Source organism: Poeciliopsis prolifica, unplaced genomic scaffold (assembly GCF_027474105.1).
Source record: "Poeciliopsis prolifica strain line A6 unplaced genomic scaffold, Auburn_PproV2 SCAFFOLD039, whole genome shotgun sequence".
Classification (NCBI taxonomy): Eukaryota; Metazoa; Chordata; class Actinopteri; order Cyprinodontiformes; family Poeciliidae; genus Poeciliopsis; species Poeciliopsis prolifica.
Genome location: NW_026562414.1, coordinates 2,819,375 through 2,833,633, shown reverse-complemented (window position 1 = coordinate 2,833,633; position 14,259 = coordinate 2,819,375). Strand labels below are relative to the sequence as shown.

Genomic DNA, 14,259 nt, shown 5'->3' with positions numbered 1-14,259 from the left:
GACTGTGTTTGTGGTGTCTTTCTCTGTAACGTTTAGATTAAAGCATTTCAGCTCCTGTCCAGCTTAGCAGAGAAAACACAGCAGTAATGGTGCAAAGAGAGACACTAACACATAAAAAAATTAAAAACTGTCAGTCATTTTCATTTGCAGGTGTTTTTTCATTTAAATGTACAGAACCTTCTTAAGGATATCTATGTCGCCATGTATTTTCTTTATTTCAATAGATATTTAGTTATTTCAATAGATTATAGAATGCATTTATAAAATAATTTTAAGCATATAGGTATTAGTAGGGAGCACATACAGCTTACTGAATAGAAATCACGGATTACCCATGCAAATTCAAACTTTGCTTTCTGGAAATATCTTATTACTTCCATAAATTTTAGTGCTTGCTTTCCAGATTAATGTCCTGAATTTATTTATGGATTACTTTTTTTTAAAACCTACAGGCTACTTGCTGGAAGCTACATGGTATTTTTCAAGACCAACAGTTACATATTGCATCTTTAAATTGAAAGACAATTTCATCAAATCCACAAGGTATACCTTTATACCCCAAAACCAGATGTTTTAAACTGCATTGCTAAACTTGCATGTCATTTCCTGAAAGGCATTGGTTGTTTACAGCCAATTACAAGGTATCTTTTCAACGTAAAGATTGACGTAGAAAACTTACAGATCATTTTCTGCACCTACTGAAAATTTGTTTGTGTTTTCTATTGAAAGCAAGGCTATTTGTGTCTTTTCTTAACCGGTCACTTAGTCAAAAAATTAATTAAATGTTTAGAAAATTCAAAAGAGTTCAGTGTTTTGTCCTTCTCAGACTCCATCTTGGGATTATTTTAAGTTTAACTTCCCTGAATTGTATCTGAATACTACCAAGTTATTTTGGATTTTTCTGTCATGCCTTAATTTAACCACTAGGTGTCAGATTCATCCCATTACCTCTTTCTCTTCTTTGTCAATGGCTGGTTCCATTGTAAGAACTGAAAACATGACATAACCTGAATTTTAACAGACATATCAGAGTTTACGCAGCAGAATTAGCTACTCTGTATGTTACCGTCATTAAGTTCTCATTATTGTTCTCAAAAAGTTGCTGATGAAATGCAAGAAAACATGCAGAGAATATTCTTAATAAAAAAAATTATGCAACATTAATTCTTACTGTGTAGTGGCAGGATTTTCTTAAGTATATGAGGAGGAAAAAAAGCTGCAATGCATTTGTTCATCACCTCATTTGAGCTGTTAATGTTGTGAACTCATTAAGGTTTTTCGGGATAATTTCACCACAACCATGAATATTCAAAGGGGACTGTTGTCTGGTGGAAAGATGTGACAGCTGAGAATCTCTCACAACACTAAGTGACACACAGACACACGTACAAGATGACAAGTCGGCATGCACGCGGCGACACGTCGTAGCCACGCACACATCCTGCTCTACTCATGCATGCGTGCAGACGGGGAGCTCATTGTTGTCGTTTCGAGCAATTATAATCACCAGCCACGTCGTTTTCTGCAACACCATCCCAACCACATTCCTTCAGGTCTTGCAGCTGCCTGACATTCAACCATATGGTGTGTCTCTGCGTGTGAGAGAGATAGAGATAGAGAGAATATGTGAGAGAGGAAATGGGGGAATGTTTTAGAGTGATATAACTGAATCTATGTGGGGAGGAGTAGGATGGAAGGCAAAAAAATCTCCCAAATATTCTCACAGATATCCACATTTCCATGATGTCTTTCACAGTGATGCTGAAGTAGAGGAATTATGTTGATATTTTAACATTGCTTGAAGATCTGTATGCTGCTTGATTCTTTAATGGAGCAATCCCTGATGTGTCACAGATCTAAAATGATGAATATGTTTTGTAATTTGCGATAATTTGAAAGTCACTTATTATACCTTTTATCATCTATTGTGAATTTTGATGCATCGTCACAATAAATTTCACTGAATTTTTTTAAAAAAACACCTGATTAAAATGCTAACTTTACAATTTTGTCCCCTGTTTTTTCAATAAATATTGATACATTTTAAAATATGACCAAATGAGTCTCAATTTGCAGTTTTGTGAAATAAATCACATTTCCTCAAGCGTGTGGCATCCAGAAGAAATTTGTTTCAAAAAGGAATGAATCCATGAATGCTCTCATTCAGTTATCTAAAAACAAAACATCAGTTTTCATTGTTTTCACTAAATATTAGTCCCACTAAATATCGTGACATATCACCCGCTTATTTCTGATTAAGATGACAGCCGAGTACAAATACCTGGAAATGTAAGGCTGTAACATCAACACTCTTAAAAAGACCTAATTATAGTTGACTCCTCAAAAGAAGATTTAACATTATTTAACAAAGACAAAATATTCTGAAGCCAACATTTGCTAAAATATATAATCAGAAATCACATATGAAATTAACATCTATTTATATTAGGTTCTGCTTTGTACAGAAAATTAATGGATTGACTGAATATTACTGTGCATGCCTATAAATTAGGAAATATTTCTTTATATTTTATTGAGAAAGTATAATTATGTTCTGAATAAGGCTTTTTATGTACTGTCCATCATGACATAATTTCAGCATATTTATGAGATGTTGTGCTTGTAAATGCGACTAGTCCAATAAAGTGTCAGTCACAACAAAGCAAGAAGCACATCAGGCAAATTCCATGGAGCCCAGCACAGTTAGAGACACATTAACGCTCACAGTCAGTGTTGCTCATGAGATGATGACTTCATGAAAAAGGCCAATAGAGACCCTTTCAACACACCCACTCCTAATCCAGAAATACCTGCTCAGCAGCTTTAATTAACTTCCTGAGCATCATGCCAGACCAGAACAAGACCCCCCCTCCTAAACACTCAACCTTCCCCATCCTCATCAATTTCTTCATTCCTAACTGAGCTGCAGCTTTATGGACACAGTGAGGAGAAAATAGACTCTAAATCACACATTCAGATGGAGTGGTGTAGGCGGATGCTGTTTTGTGCAGCCAGATCTTACACTGAATCAATTTGTCCTCCATTTTCTGATGCCACCTGTACTTGCCTGGTGCTTTTCAAAGTGTCTCGTTTTGTTGAAAAGCAACTGCATTTGGCTGTCCTTACAGTACGAAAAAGGCTCAGCAAGAGTCACAACTGGTGAGTAGGTTAAGAAACTCAAACGCAGATACGAGGTCAACATAGCGATGAAAGCAAAGGAGAAGAATTGTTACAGAACCAAAATCAAAAACAACTCAGCGACGGTGGAAATGTCAGAGATAGTAATCTTGAAATACTCATGGCAGCATAAGGCAGAAGATAAACAAAAATCACACACAGTGAGTAGCTGACAAAGAATCGCATTGTTTCAAATGCAACCTAATCTATTCATACATCCCTCTCTGATTAGATTTCCTTAAAAATGAAATGACACAATGTAATTTAGTGGAAAACCTTTTGCATGAATCATTAAAAATAAGATAAAAACAGTTCAGTCCAGAAAGTAGGTGTGTTCCTAATCTCTATCTTTTGTTTCCCAGGCTCCAAAAACGTTATGTAACAATCTATTTTATGGATATAAATCTGAGTCTGAATGTACAAACTCAGAAGGATTCAGCTTGGCAGTTTGTGACTGTTATTTTACTATTTCAAACAGTTAATAGGATCAGTTTTAAAGAAATTAGCTTCCTTTTTTGGCTACATGGGAGTTCAGTTCAGATTAGATGTCTCTCATTAAAATTATTCAAAGTAGTTGAACGCTTAAGATAAGCAGGAGCCAATCAGACTTGCTACTCCGCATCAGTGCTATGTTTATATTATTAAATATGCTCTTTTTGCATGTGTGGATTGATTTTCAGCATAATTGCAACTTGGATTTGTGAAAATGAAAGGTCTGACTCAAACTGATCCTATTAGGTTTAAAATGTCTTATTTTTTTTACTGCAATGCTCTGTTATGAGTAGAAAAGCTCAAAAATATATATATTTTTATTTTAATTGTCTTTGTATATTTTGTTCTGTCGGTTTTGATGAAGGATGCTATATGTTCCCCTTGAAATGTGATTAAAATAAACGTTCACCTTAACTTTATAAGCAACAAAAGCAACGTTAAGTGCAGTAAAATTATAAATTAGCTGAGCTGTGTTAATTCAGGTCCTGTTAAAGAGTAGACAATACTTCTGTTGTGGAAACTGCAATCTGCTCTTATTAAAAGAAGGCAATCCAGTAAAACATACACTTACATAAATAAATAAAGAAAATGTGAATCTGAAACAAAATTCATCAACTGATCATATCAGATAAGCTTCACATGATCTGAAAAGCAACCAGCATGACTCAAACGTACATTTTTTCAGCCTGCATAAATATTTTTAATCAGCGTCAGTGAAGACACAAAGCTTGTATGAAATGCACAGATTGAAGTGCCGCATCAGCAACTTGTCACAGATCAAGCTTTAATCCGCATTTCTTCTCTTTAATCCTGTTAGAAGCATAAACAAAAGGGAGTGTTCCCGCATTTTACTTCTGAATATGTGATGGCATTTCTTTTTTTCCCCCACAAACAAAGTGCTTGCATCATAAACACCGGAGCTGACCCATAGAGCATAAACTGAGCAAACTGAATGCAAGTGGATGCAGGAGCACCACACAGTACTGGTGCTCCATGAAAATGGGAGATGAATGGTACATTTTCTCCTGTTAATATCTATTTTTTCCAACCTCAACCCCCAAATCCTATCAGAGCACATCCACGTCCTGGCCAACCACCAGCCTGCTTCTGCCCACGTTGCCCCCATGCGAAGCTGGAAATCAAAAATGTCTCCTCAGGACAATCAGTGTTATTTCTGGTGAGGAAATGTTCTGTTTGTGTGTGCTGTGCATGCACACACAGCGGGGGTGGCTAGTGTGATTGAGAGGCTCCAGAAGAGGACTGTGTGTACTTATACATGTATAGGCGTTTGTGTGTGTGTGCGTGTGTGTGAGAGTCCCCTTATGTGCGTGTTTGAAAAGGGTCCAACTCCAAGGCACTTGTTCTTCTGCAGGGTTTTGTGATGTCATCCTCCCACCTATGCTCTGTGTTTTCACACCAACGTGAGTCAACCTGCTCCAGCGCTCTTTGTGAGCCGATGTATATGTGCAAACAGCACCAATCAGGAGGTATTTTGAACTTCAGACAATACCTTTGCTTTTCCAAACATATGTTAAAAGAGATTTCTGCTAGTTTGTGTGTTGTACAAAGTAAAGGTGGGCTTGTGCTGCACGATGTTTGACAAAGAGCCTGTGTGGTAATCCCCAGTCTCTTTGTAGCATGCAGACAACAAGATGTGGATATAAAAATGTCTTCTTCAGAGGCAATGCGTTTGTCAGAGTGACAAACGTACTGATACTTGCATAAAAATGACAAAAATTACCACAGAAAGTGACTTTTGAAGGTTGCTGTTGCCACAAAAACAAGCTAACAGGAAAACTTTAGAGAAAAACCAAGAAGATTAGAGCTTACATGCATTCAACTAATCATTTATGAAATGAGGAAATCTATGAATTATTACATTATTATTATTATTATGATACTAAAAATAAAATACATGTCGGATAGAATTATGGACATCTAAAAACCTTTTGAGAATTTAATTTTAGATTTCCAGATGAGTTTATGATGATGGAAAATTTTATTACAGGATAATATTGTATGATTTTTTTTTTTAAATTGAATGGTCATGCTGTATTATTATTTAATGCTGATGAACTTTCACCATGCCATCCTGTCTAAGCTACATGGTCAAGGTTAGCTGTGCCAGAGATGTTTTATGCAGCTGCAAGGAGCCAGATTTTCTCTCATGTGTTTATAATTCTCTGTCCTTGGTATAAAAATGATGTGTTGACTGTCTGGTTGAGCTTTAACTCTGATCTGATGTCAGATCCATTCCAATAGAAATGGGTCAACTTTCATTCAAGAAGATCTGAAATATTTACTGTGCATAGGAAAAATGTCTGAAATGTTCTTTAAGAAGTATTTATTTTTGAATATCTGGTTTATCTAGAGAGAGAGAAAGAGAGAGAGAGGATACTCAATTATTTGTAAAAAGTAATCGATTGAGTACTTGATTACTAAAACATTCCCTTACAATAGCACTAATTGTGACATAACCTAATTTTCAAATAGCAAAGATGTTTCCTTTTTGTGCGTTTGTGAACTTTTTCTGTTTAGGTCCCCCTGCTGGCCTGGAGCTGAAAAGTCAAATCATTTAAAGTCTTCTGCAGATTTTTCTCTTTGCTAAGTTGAACATAGAAACCCAAAGCTTAAAAAAATAGAAGTTGTAAAGAGTTGTAAAACCATCTATAAATGTTTGTTCTCTTATTTTACGTATCGCTGAACAATACAACATGAACTGAAGAAACATCCTTCACTCATCCAACACGTCATTAGTTTACTCCCACAATGACAATTGCAACAAAGCACTAATTGCTCACACACTCCAATCGAGGCACAGTGGTCTCCACTTTTGAGAAACAAGCGCGTCAAATTTAGACTATTTTAAAAGCACACTGTCTGCATTACGCCCCTTTGAAAAACAGACAAAAGAACCAGTGTGTGTGCACACAACTTGTCGCCGTTCGTCGTGTCAATCTCTATTAGTGCAGGAGCGCCGTTTGAGTGGAATTGTGTGAATGGGGCTCATTCTTTTCAGTCATCTGCTTCCAGATGACTGAAAAGTCCCCTCTCCCTCTCTGGCTTACCACTGCTATGTGTAGGTGTGTCTAGCTTTACCAGTTGACATCTTCTTGTAACTCTGACATTGCAATGTCAAGCTGCCGCACATTGTCATAATTAGATATGGAGAGCCTGTGCTGGAAGAATTTAGCCAAAAGATAACAAACTGAGCTGCAAAATATAAGAAAATATCCTTAGTCACTTTTCCTCAGAAGATTCTATGATAACAAAGCACAAAAAACAAAATCGGAGAAAATTAAATAAAACATAGCAGCAAAAAGGAAAACAAAAAATACACCATCTGATAGAAAAACACAGAATCATTCATCAAAATAGAAACATACCAGACATCATTGTGTTCATAATGCACACCAATTATTAAATCAATTGAATATTTTGCATATCCTAAAGTCTGTTAATCACATTCTCACAAAACAGTCAAATAAGCACAACAGATTTCCTTTAATCACATGCACTCACTCATTAAAACCATGAGTGCAGAGGACTACAACATCAACATTGCTACTGAGATTTGTGTAGAATCAGTTCAGTATAAATGGTGCTCCTGATTTTTTAAAAATACATTTCTGTCCACATAAAAATAAAAATATTTTAATTTTGAACATAGAGAGAGGTTCATTATAAGACTACAAAAAAAGACAAAAATGCTGCATGATGAACTTTGGCTTTGTAGTTCATATCGGTTTTTATAATTTATAATGGGTTTCATAATTAAAACTAACTGAAAAGCATAAAAACCTTTCTTTTTAGTCTAATAAATCACATTGTATTTGTCTTCTGCTAAAGACAAATACAATGTGTATTGTATCTTCTGCTGAAGACAAAGACAATGCTTCCAATGAAAGCACATTTAATTACACGAGAGTTACATGGCATTAGCATAGAATTGGGACATTCCAGAGTTTTGGCAGGAACTTCGCCCCAGTTCTCGTTGTCAAACTAAATGCCAGTCATTCTATGTTTATGCAGAACCACAGATAACGCCTTTGCACTAAAGAAGTGATGGAGCTTTTCTTCATTATGGTTGGACTTTTCTGTAAATGTCAACAGTGTACTGTCTGAGTTTTCTTCAATTTCATTGGCTAACACACACATATTGGTCTTTTGGGATAAATAGTAAAGGATAAACAGAGATGGAGATCTGTTTTGAAATCTCTTCAGCACTATAAAACCACTTTGAAATGAGTTGAAGCTCATATATTTCATTTTATGCCTCCCAAACAAAGTTTCCAAAGTTTCATTTATGCTTATGAAATATCAGGAAATATCAAATATCTTTCCAGTTTACTGGCATAAAGAAGAGTGAAATGTTTCTTTCAGTAGTTGCTGGTAATATGTCTCTGTAATTCTTTAATCTAAACTGAATTACATTATGTGGCTAACCCAATTAGACTCCTAAAGCTAATCCACAGTGGGTGGGGGGAATCTCCAGAGAACAATACAAACCGCCCACACAAATATCTGCCACATGACAGACTGGGGTAGCGTCAGGACTCATATAGCTACAGGACTGGTTTTAATGACAGTAATCTGTTTTTATTTATTTATTTTTTTTGGTTATGTTTATTAGATTGTTATGCAATCCTGAATGACATTTCAGAATAATGGATGGCTTGATGGCAAGTGGAAATCAGAGATTGGTGGTATGATTGAAGAAAATATGAAGTATTGTCACTGCAAGCAAAATATTATACTCTGAAAAGAAATACCAGCCTGAATCCTAAGAAAGCAGACAGTGCAGATCTATTCAGCAGTGGGAATGTGTGAGCGAGAACGAGAGATGAATTCCCATGAGCCTCATAATATTCGCCCACTCTTCACGTGGGTACCTGCTGAGCAGCTTTAATTATCCCAATGTTCTTTCTCTTATCTAATTAAAAATGTATGATTCCATAATTAATGCATGTGAGGAAAGCAAGCAGGTAGGATTTGTAAAGGGCATGTGTGGTTTAAAGACTTAGTCAATCCCTTTGAACGCATTTATAATGTGTTGTTATTTAGTGCAAATTGATAGTATACAAAATAACATGCAGTGTCTTGCAAATGCATTCATAAACCTTGAAGATTTTTAAATAACCAGAGAATTTAATATAAATAGCTGAGGTTTTGCATGACACAGAGAATAACACAAGGGAAGGGCAGAAAAAGATGCCGGATTTCCAAACTATTCAGCAAATAAAAGTATGAAAAGTCTGGAATGCATTTGAATGTTACTATGATCAAAATAAAGCAAATTTCTTTGACAAATCATAATAGAGGCAGCATTTTACCATGGGGATAATTTTCTTCATAAGAGATCTGAAAGGATTTTGATGAAAATTTTGATAAAATCTTTGAGAGAGTTGAAAATAGCTATTTATAGATATCCATAATCTAATCTGACTGAGCTTGAGCTATTTTACAAACTGAGAAAGGTTAAAAAAGACATCAGTCTCTGGATGTGCATTGCTGATGGAGTAATACCCAAAAAGCCACAAGCCATTCCATATGAAACTGCACCAAAAGGAAGTTCTACATAATATATAATATTGACTGACAGGACTGAATAAATCTTAATAATCCTAGCTGACTGTAAACAGCAAGTGTTTCCTCTGATTTTATGTTGGACAGTGAGAAACTGTACAGAATGCATGAAAGCATCTGCTATTAATTATATTTAACATTTAATGCAAACAGATAACTTCTTATTTCAATTAGCACCACTGTTTAGATTCATTTTACTGACTTTAAATCCCAAATAAAAGAAAAACCTTGAGTGCCTTTTTTCTGTGCCATGTTTTGTCTATGAGATTATATGTGCATGAGCATGCTCATATTTTACTCTGCATTCATCCTATTGTTCAAAACAAAGCTCTTAATTTTTCCTCGTTTGGAGTATTCAAGTTGAGAAACAAATAATTTTGTCAGAAATGGCATTGAAAAAGTGATTCAACTGCATTGTTAAACAATAGTGATCTCAATAGTTTTCTTTTCACTGCCAACAAATCATGCAGAGAAAAACTTATATATGTTTGCAGGGTTTCTGGATGATGAATGTGCTGAAGTTATTATTGTGGTTCTCAGATCCGATCACTAAGTAGCTGATTTCAGAAGAAAAATCCAATACATATGATTAAGTTTGACACCAAATAGAAAACTAGGTGTACTTTTTTTCTAGACCAAACTTATTCGTAGGAGAATAAGACATATACAAATGTAATGATCAGATCCATTCTTTGTTTTGCTATTTTTGTGAGTGAAAATAGCATCATTGTAGCCACACAATATACACATGACCGAGATATTGAACAGTGTTCAATTGTAGGAGTTTATGATGACTAACATAGAGTTTATATGATGTATTTTGTTGGTTTTAAATGTAGTTTTTCTTTAATTGCTGAGTAAATTAAATGATACAAGATAATTACTGGAAGACTTGAAAATATTAACCATGTTGGGTAAGCTATGGATAAGATTCACAATTCACAATTAATTGCTTTTCAGCATAGTTCCACAAAAGAAGAAACAAACAAACAAAAACAACCCCCAACAGCTTCCATCCAATCAGAGATAGCAATTAATTTGTAAATCATATTTTAGGATTGTGGAAGGAAGCCAGAGTACCTGCAGAGCACCAATGCATGCAAAGGGAGAACATAAACAATTCATGTAGAAATTTTTATGTTTAACTCCAAAACCTTCTATCCATGAAGGTTTTGCAACCTATTGTGTATCATTAGTCTAATTGCACAAAAAGCAACAATGTTTTAAAACATTGTGCTAATTTGCATCTACTATTTTATTTGCCATTTAAGTAACATGTTTTTTATTTTTCCGTATTTAACAAGTTTTGACCCTCTCTCTGTACACAAGGCGTTTTCTGATCAGCCCTCAAACCAGCTCAGAGCTGCATCCGAATCTGTTGCTAGAGCAACGGTCTTCTATCCCATCTTTTACCCAGCGGTTTGTCCATTCACCATCATATCGCGAGAGCACACGGTGCCCTTCGATGAGAAACACGAAGCCGTTGACGCGTATCGCGAGACTACGTCAGGGGGGAGAGGCGGTGACCTCATAGTCGTGTCGAGGCGGAGCGAACCGCTGCAACTTTGGATGAACTTCTGATTTGAACAAACCGAGGCGGTTGGGGAAGCGCACGGAACCGTAGATAAAGAGCTGCAGAATTCCCTCAGGATTTCTGCTCTTCTGTTAAACACACCAGACATTACAGACGCGGTTTATTTATTCCCGTTATTGAGCAGCGAGAGCGGCGTCCCCCCACCCCGTTTCTTCCTAAGGAGGCAGACAAGGTGGAGATGAATAAAAGGTAAGTGTACCTTTCACGTTGACACACAAACGCTATGTTGTCAGCGTTTCTGTGTATGTAGAACCGGTCCATGTACCGATTTAAGCTGGCAATTGGAGGATAAAACTAAACAGAAAAGTTGAGCTAACGGTCAGGTAACTCCGCGTGCCTGTGGTCGTGCATGTTAGCTAAGGTCTGAATCAATTAGCTTAATTTCTCTGATTTACTGCGCCCTTTATGCGGGGAGAAGCTTTCGGTCCCCGTCCAGGTCCATCACCCTGTCGCACACCACTTCTGAAAATGAAGACGATTCACCACTGCTCCCAAAAAGACAGGAAATGGTGCAAAACGGATAAGGATAATGGTAATTGTTTGTTTAAGTCATTCCGTGACTGCAGAGCAATTTGCGGCGGCAAATCGCAACCACTGCCGTGGGTTTCCTGTCTGTCTCCATCTCGCTGATTGTCTCTTTCATTTGGGACTTTGAGCAATGCTCGTGCAAAGGTATACATCAAGCCTCTCAGGTTATTGCAAGGGGAAATTGCTAGAGTCTTGTAAGGTGCTAAACTGCGTTGCAGTCTTTTGATAGGGACGCAAACGTGAGTTCTTGCAAGATAAAATCCTGGAAAGTGTAATTAGTCGTGCTTAATCTGTGACCAATTTGCATGGAAATTGCAGCAACTTGTTTCAGTGTTGGTCACTGTCAAGACCTATATCATTAATCAAAATGGCGGTCTGTTTAGACAGATTTGAAAAGTGCTACGCTAAATGCCACAATAGAGGGTTGATTGGAAGCTTTCACGATGCAGTTATTTGATAGAAATGAACTGTATTCTTCAAACAGTAATTTACAAATGTTCTGGATTTTGCAGAAGTTTGCTTCTTCTCTGCTTTGATGGCATCCTGCCAGGAATGTTCCTTGTAAATGGACCCCCCACAGATGCTCTTTCTTTTGTTATTATTGCCCTGTCCACCTGTGGAGTCTTCCCTCAGGCTACCAGCTCTGGCCCTTCAGGGGGCCAGCTTGCACAGCAAAGGCATTCCGCTTCCTTCTTTTGACAAGTCCTAAATGAGCATGTCAAAAAAGATGACATCTCTATTCTGTGGGCAACTGGAAAGGGTATAATTTTCAACTTAAATCACAACTGCAGTATTGCCAATGCTTTCTTTCTTTTTTTTTCTTTTTTCCTCCTGGAATGCATTTGGTTTATGGCATTGCAGAATTTTCTGCATGAAATCAAGAAACTTTTAGACATTAGCTGTTAAAGATTTAATGCCATCAGCTCTGCCTGGCGAGAGTCGGTGAATACTGAGCCGATCTGCGGGCTGTGTCGCATTTACAATATTAAGTAGGCTGCTGAAATTGCTTGTGTAGGTGGAGGCGCGCATGTTCTGTCACACATGGAGCTGGCGAATAAAGGAGGAGGTGGGAAAACAGAAAAGCGAAAAGAATCAGGGCTTTTGATGGACAGCTAAAGGATTATTTAAAGGCCTGGTGATGTAGAATATCTGAATTATCTGCTAATGTTCCTTGATTAGGCTGCTGGTGATGGCTGAAACCTTCCTCTAGAAGGGTTGAAGCGCTCTTTATTTTAAGCACAGGAGAGGATCTCATTTTAATGTCTCAGGACCTTGGTTATTTCTCGAAAGCCAAATCTTTGAGTTTACTTTCAGATGCCGTATGCTTCCGATTTTGTGCTGGAGAAGACGAGGTATTTGGCTGTGCATGTGGAGAATCTTACAAATGTTTCTTTGGGGAAATAAAAAAAAGAAAAAGAGGACCTTTCAGTAAGCCAATTCCGCAGCTGAAGCTTTTATTGCACACATGCAATGCATCACTAACAGTGGTTGGTAATGGGGTTTCACCTGTTTATGACCTCCCACGCGGTTACTGTTTTAGTTCTGTTGCTCTTTCCTCCATCTCTACCACCTACAATCCCTCCCTCCCTTTTTCTATCTGCCAGTGTCTTTTTCTCAAGTCTTGCTTTCTTCCTCTTAGAGAAGGCATGCCAGGACTCTGACATTCTCATCATTTCTACCCACAACTTTCACCTTATTTCACCCCCTTTTTCTCTTGGTTTCATAAACTGCACTCATCTTTTGGGTGTATATTGTTTGTAAAGCTTTGAACTTCCCATTGTTCTCTTCAATCTGTATGTATTGATAATTGGAAATGATAGATTAATTTTTACATGTCACAAACGGCATCCATCGCAGAAGTTGGAGAAAACATCGAAGTAAAGGTTTTGTTTGGTGATGGCCTGGTCAGGGTTTTCTCAGCTAGTACCTATTTCTTCTTTTTTTTTGTTTTCTGACCTGCTGGTTATAATTTTTTTTCTTCTAATCAAAAATGCACATTAAAGAAGAAACAAAATGTTGTAGTTCTTTTTAAAAAAATCATATTTATGCGGTGGTCAAATTAGTTTCACTTTAAAATGTACTTACTGTTGAGTGACGCATTATAGACTCATGAGATGGTTTTGAATGCATTCAGTGAAGAAAAACATGTTGAATACTGATCTATTAAGGCTCATCTGATTCCAATATCTGGCTATCTATATTAGCATCTTTATTCTGATTGATGGATGGTGTATAGTAGGAATGATAGCTAAAGAGAGGAATTTATTTTTCACATAGGAAGTTATTGGTTGATTTTCATGAAATCAACCACTAAAATGGTATCCCAAAAGTAATTTTATATAAACACAGACATAAAGATGAAAGGCTTTAAAGGTAGGAACCTTTAAAGTTGATACATTAACTGGACCTACAATGCATATAAAAATGGGAATCACAGTAAAATGACTAACCGGTTCATATTACTAGCTCAAACAAACTGCTTTGGTCAGGTTGGAAATTCCAACATAAATATTAAATGTTTCAAAATGTAAACAAAGGAGTTTATTTAAAGACATGGATGTAGCTTTGCTCGGATTACTTTATCTGTGTGCTCTTTTGAAGTGTAAGCCCTGCTTTTCATTTTCTCGCAGCAAACAACCCTTGGAGTGTTTTCTCTGATATGTGAAATTGCATATCTCTTTGATCCATAGTGTTTTGGAAAGGATGGCACTGAAGCCCTGGTGAGGCTTTGACAACAGCTTTCATTGATGCTGGAAATAGAGAAACTGGGCACAAGGGGTAAGCACTTACTTGAATCCAATTCAAGTAAGTAGTGAAGTAGTGAACCCATATAAGTGAAATTTATCTGATATTGGACCTCTTTGTCTAGTTAAATAACTCCT

The 14,259-nt window shown here is 36.7% G+C and overlaps 1 protein-coding gene across 2 annotated transcripts in view; it reads left to right on the top strand.

The window, feature by feature from the left end:
- The first annotated feature begins 10,784 nt into the window (after positions 1-10,784).
- The window catches only part of sipa1l1 (signal-induced proliferation-associated 1 like 1), a 69,237-nt gene continuing 65,762 nt past the window's right edge, over positions 10,785-14,259 (top strand). For both annotated transcript variants that reach the window (XM_055054547.1, XM_055054546.1), the window contains exon 1: positions 10,785-11,038. The gene's annotated coding sequence lies outside the window, so the exon portion shown is untranslated. The remainder of the gene's footprint in view (positions 11,039-14,259) is intronic.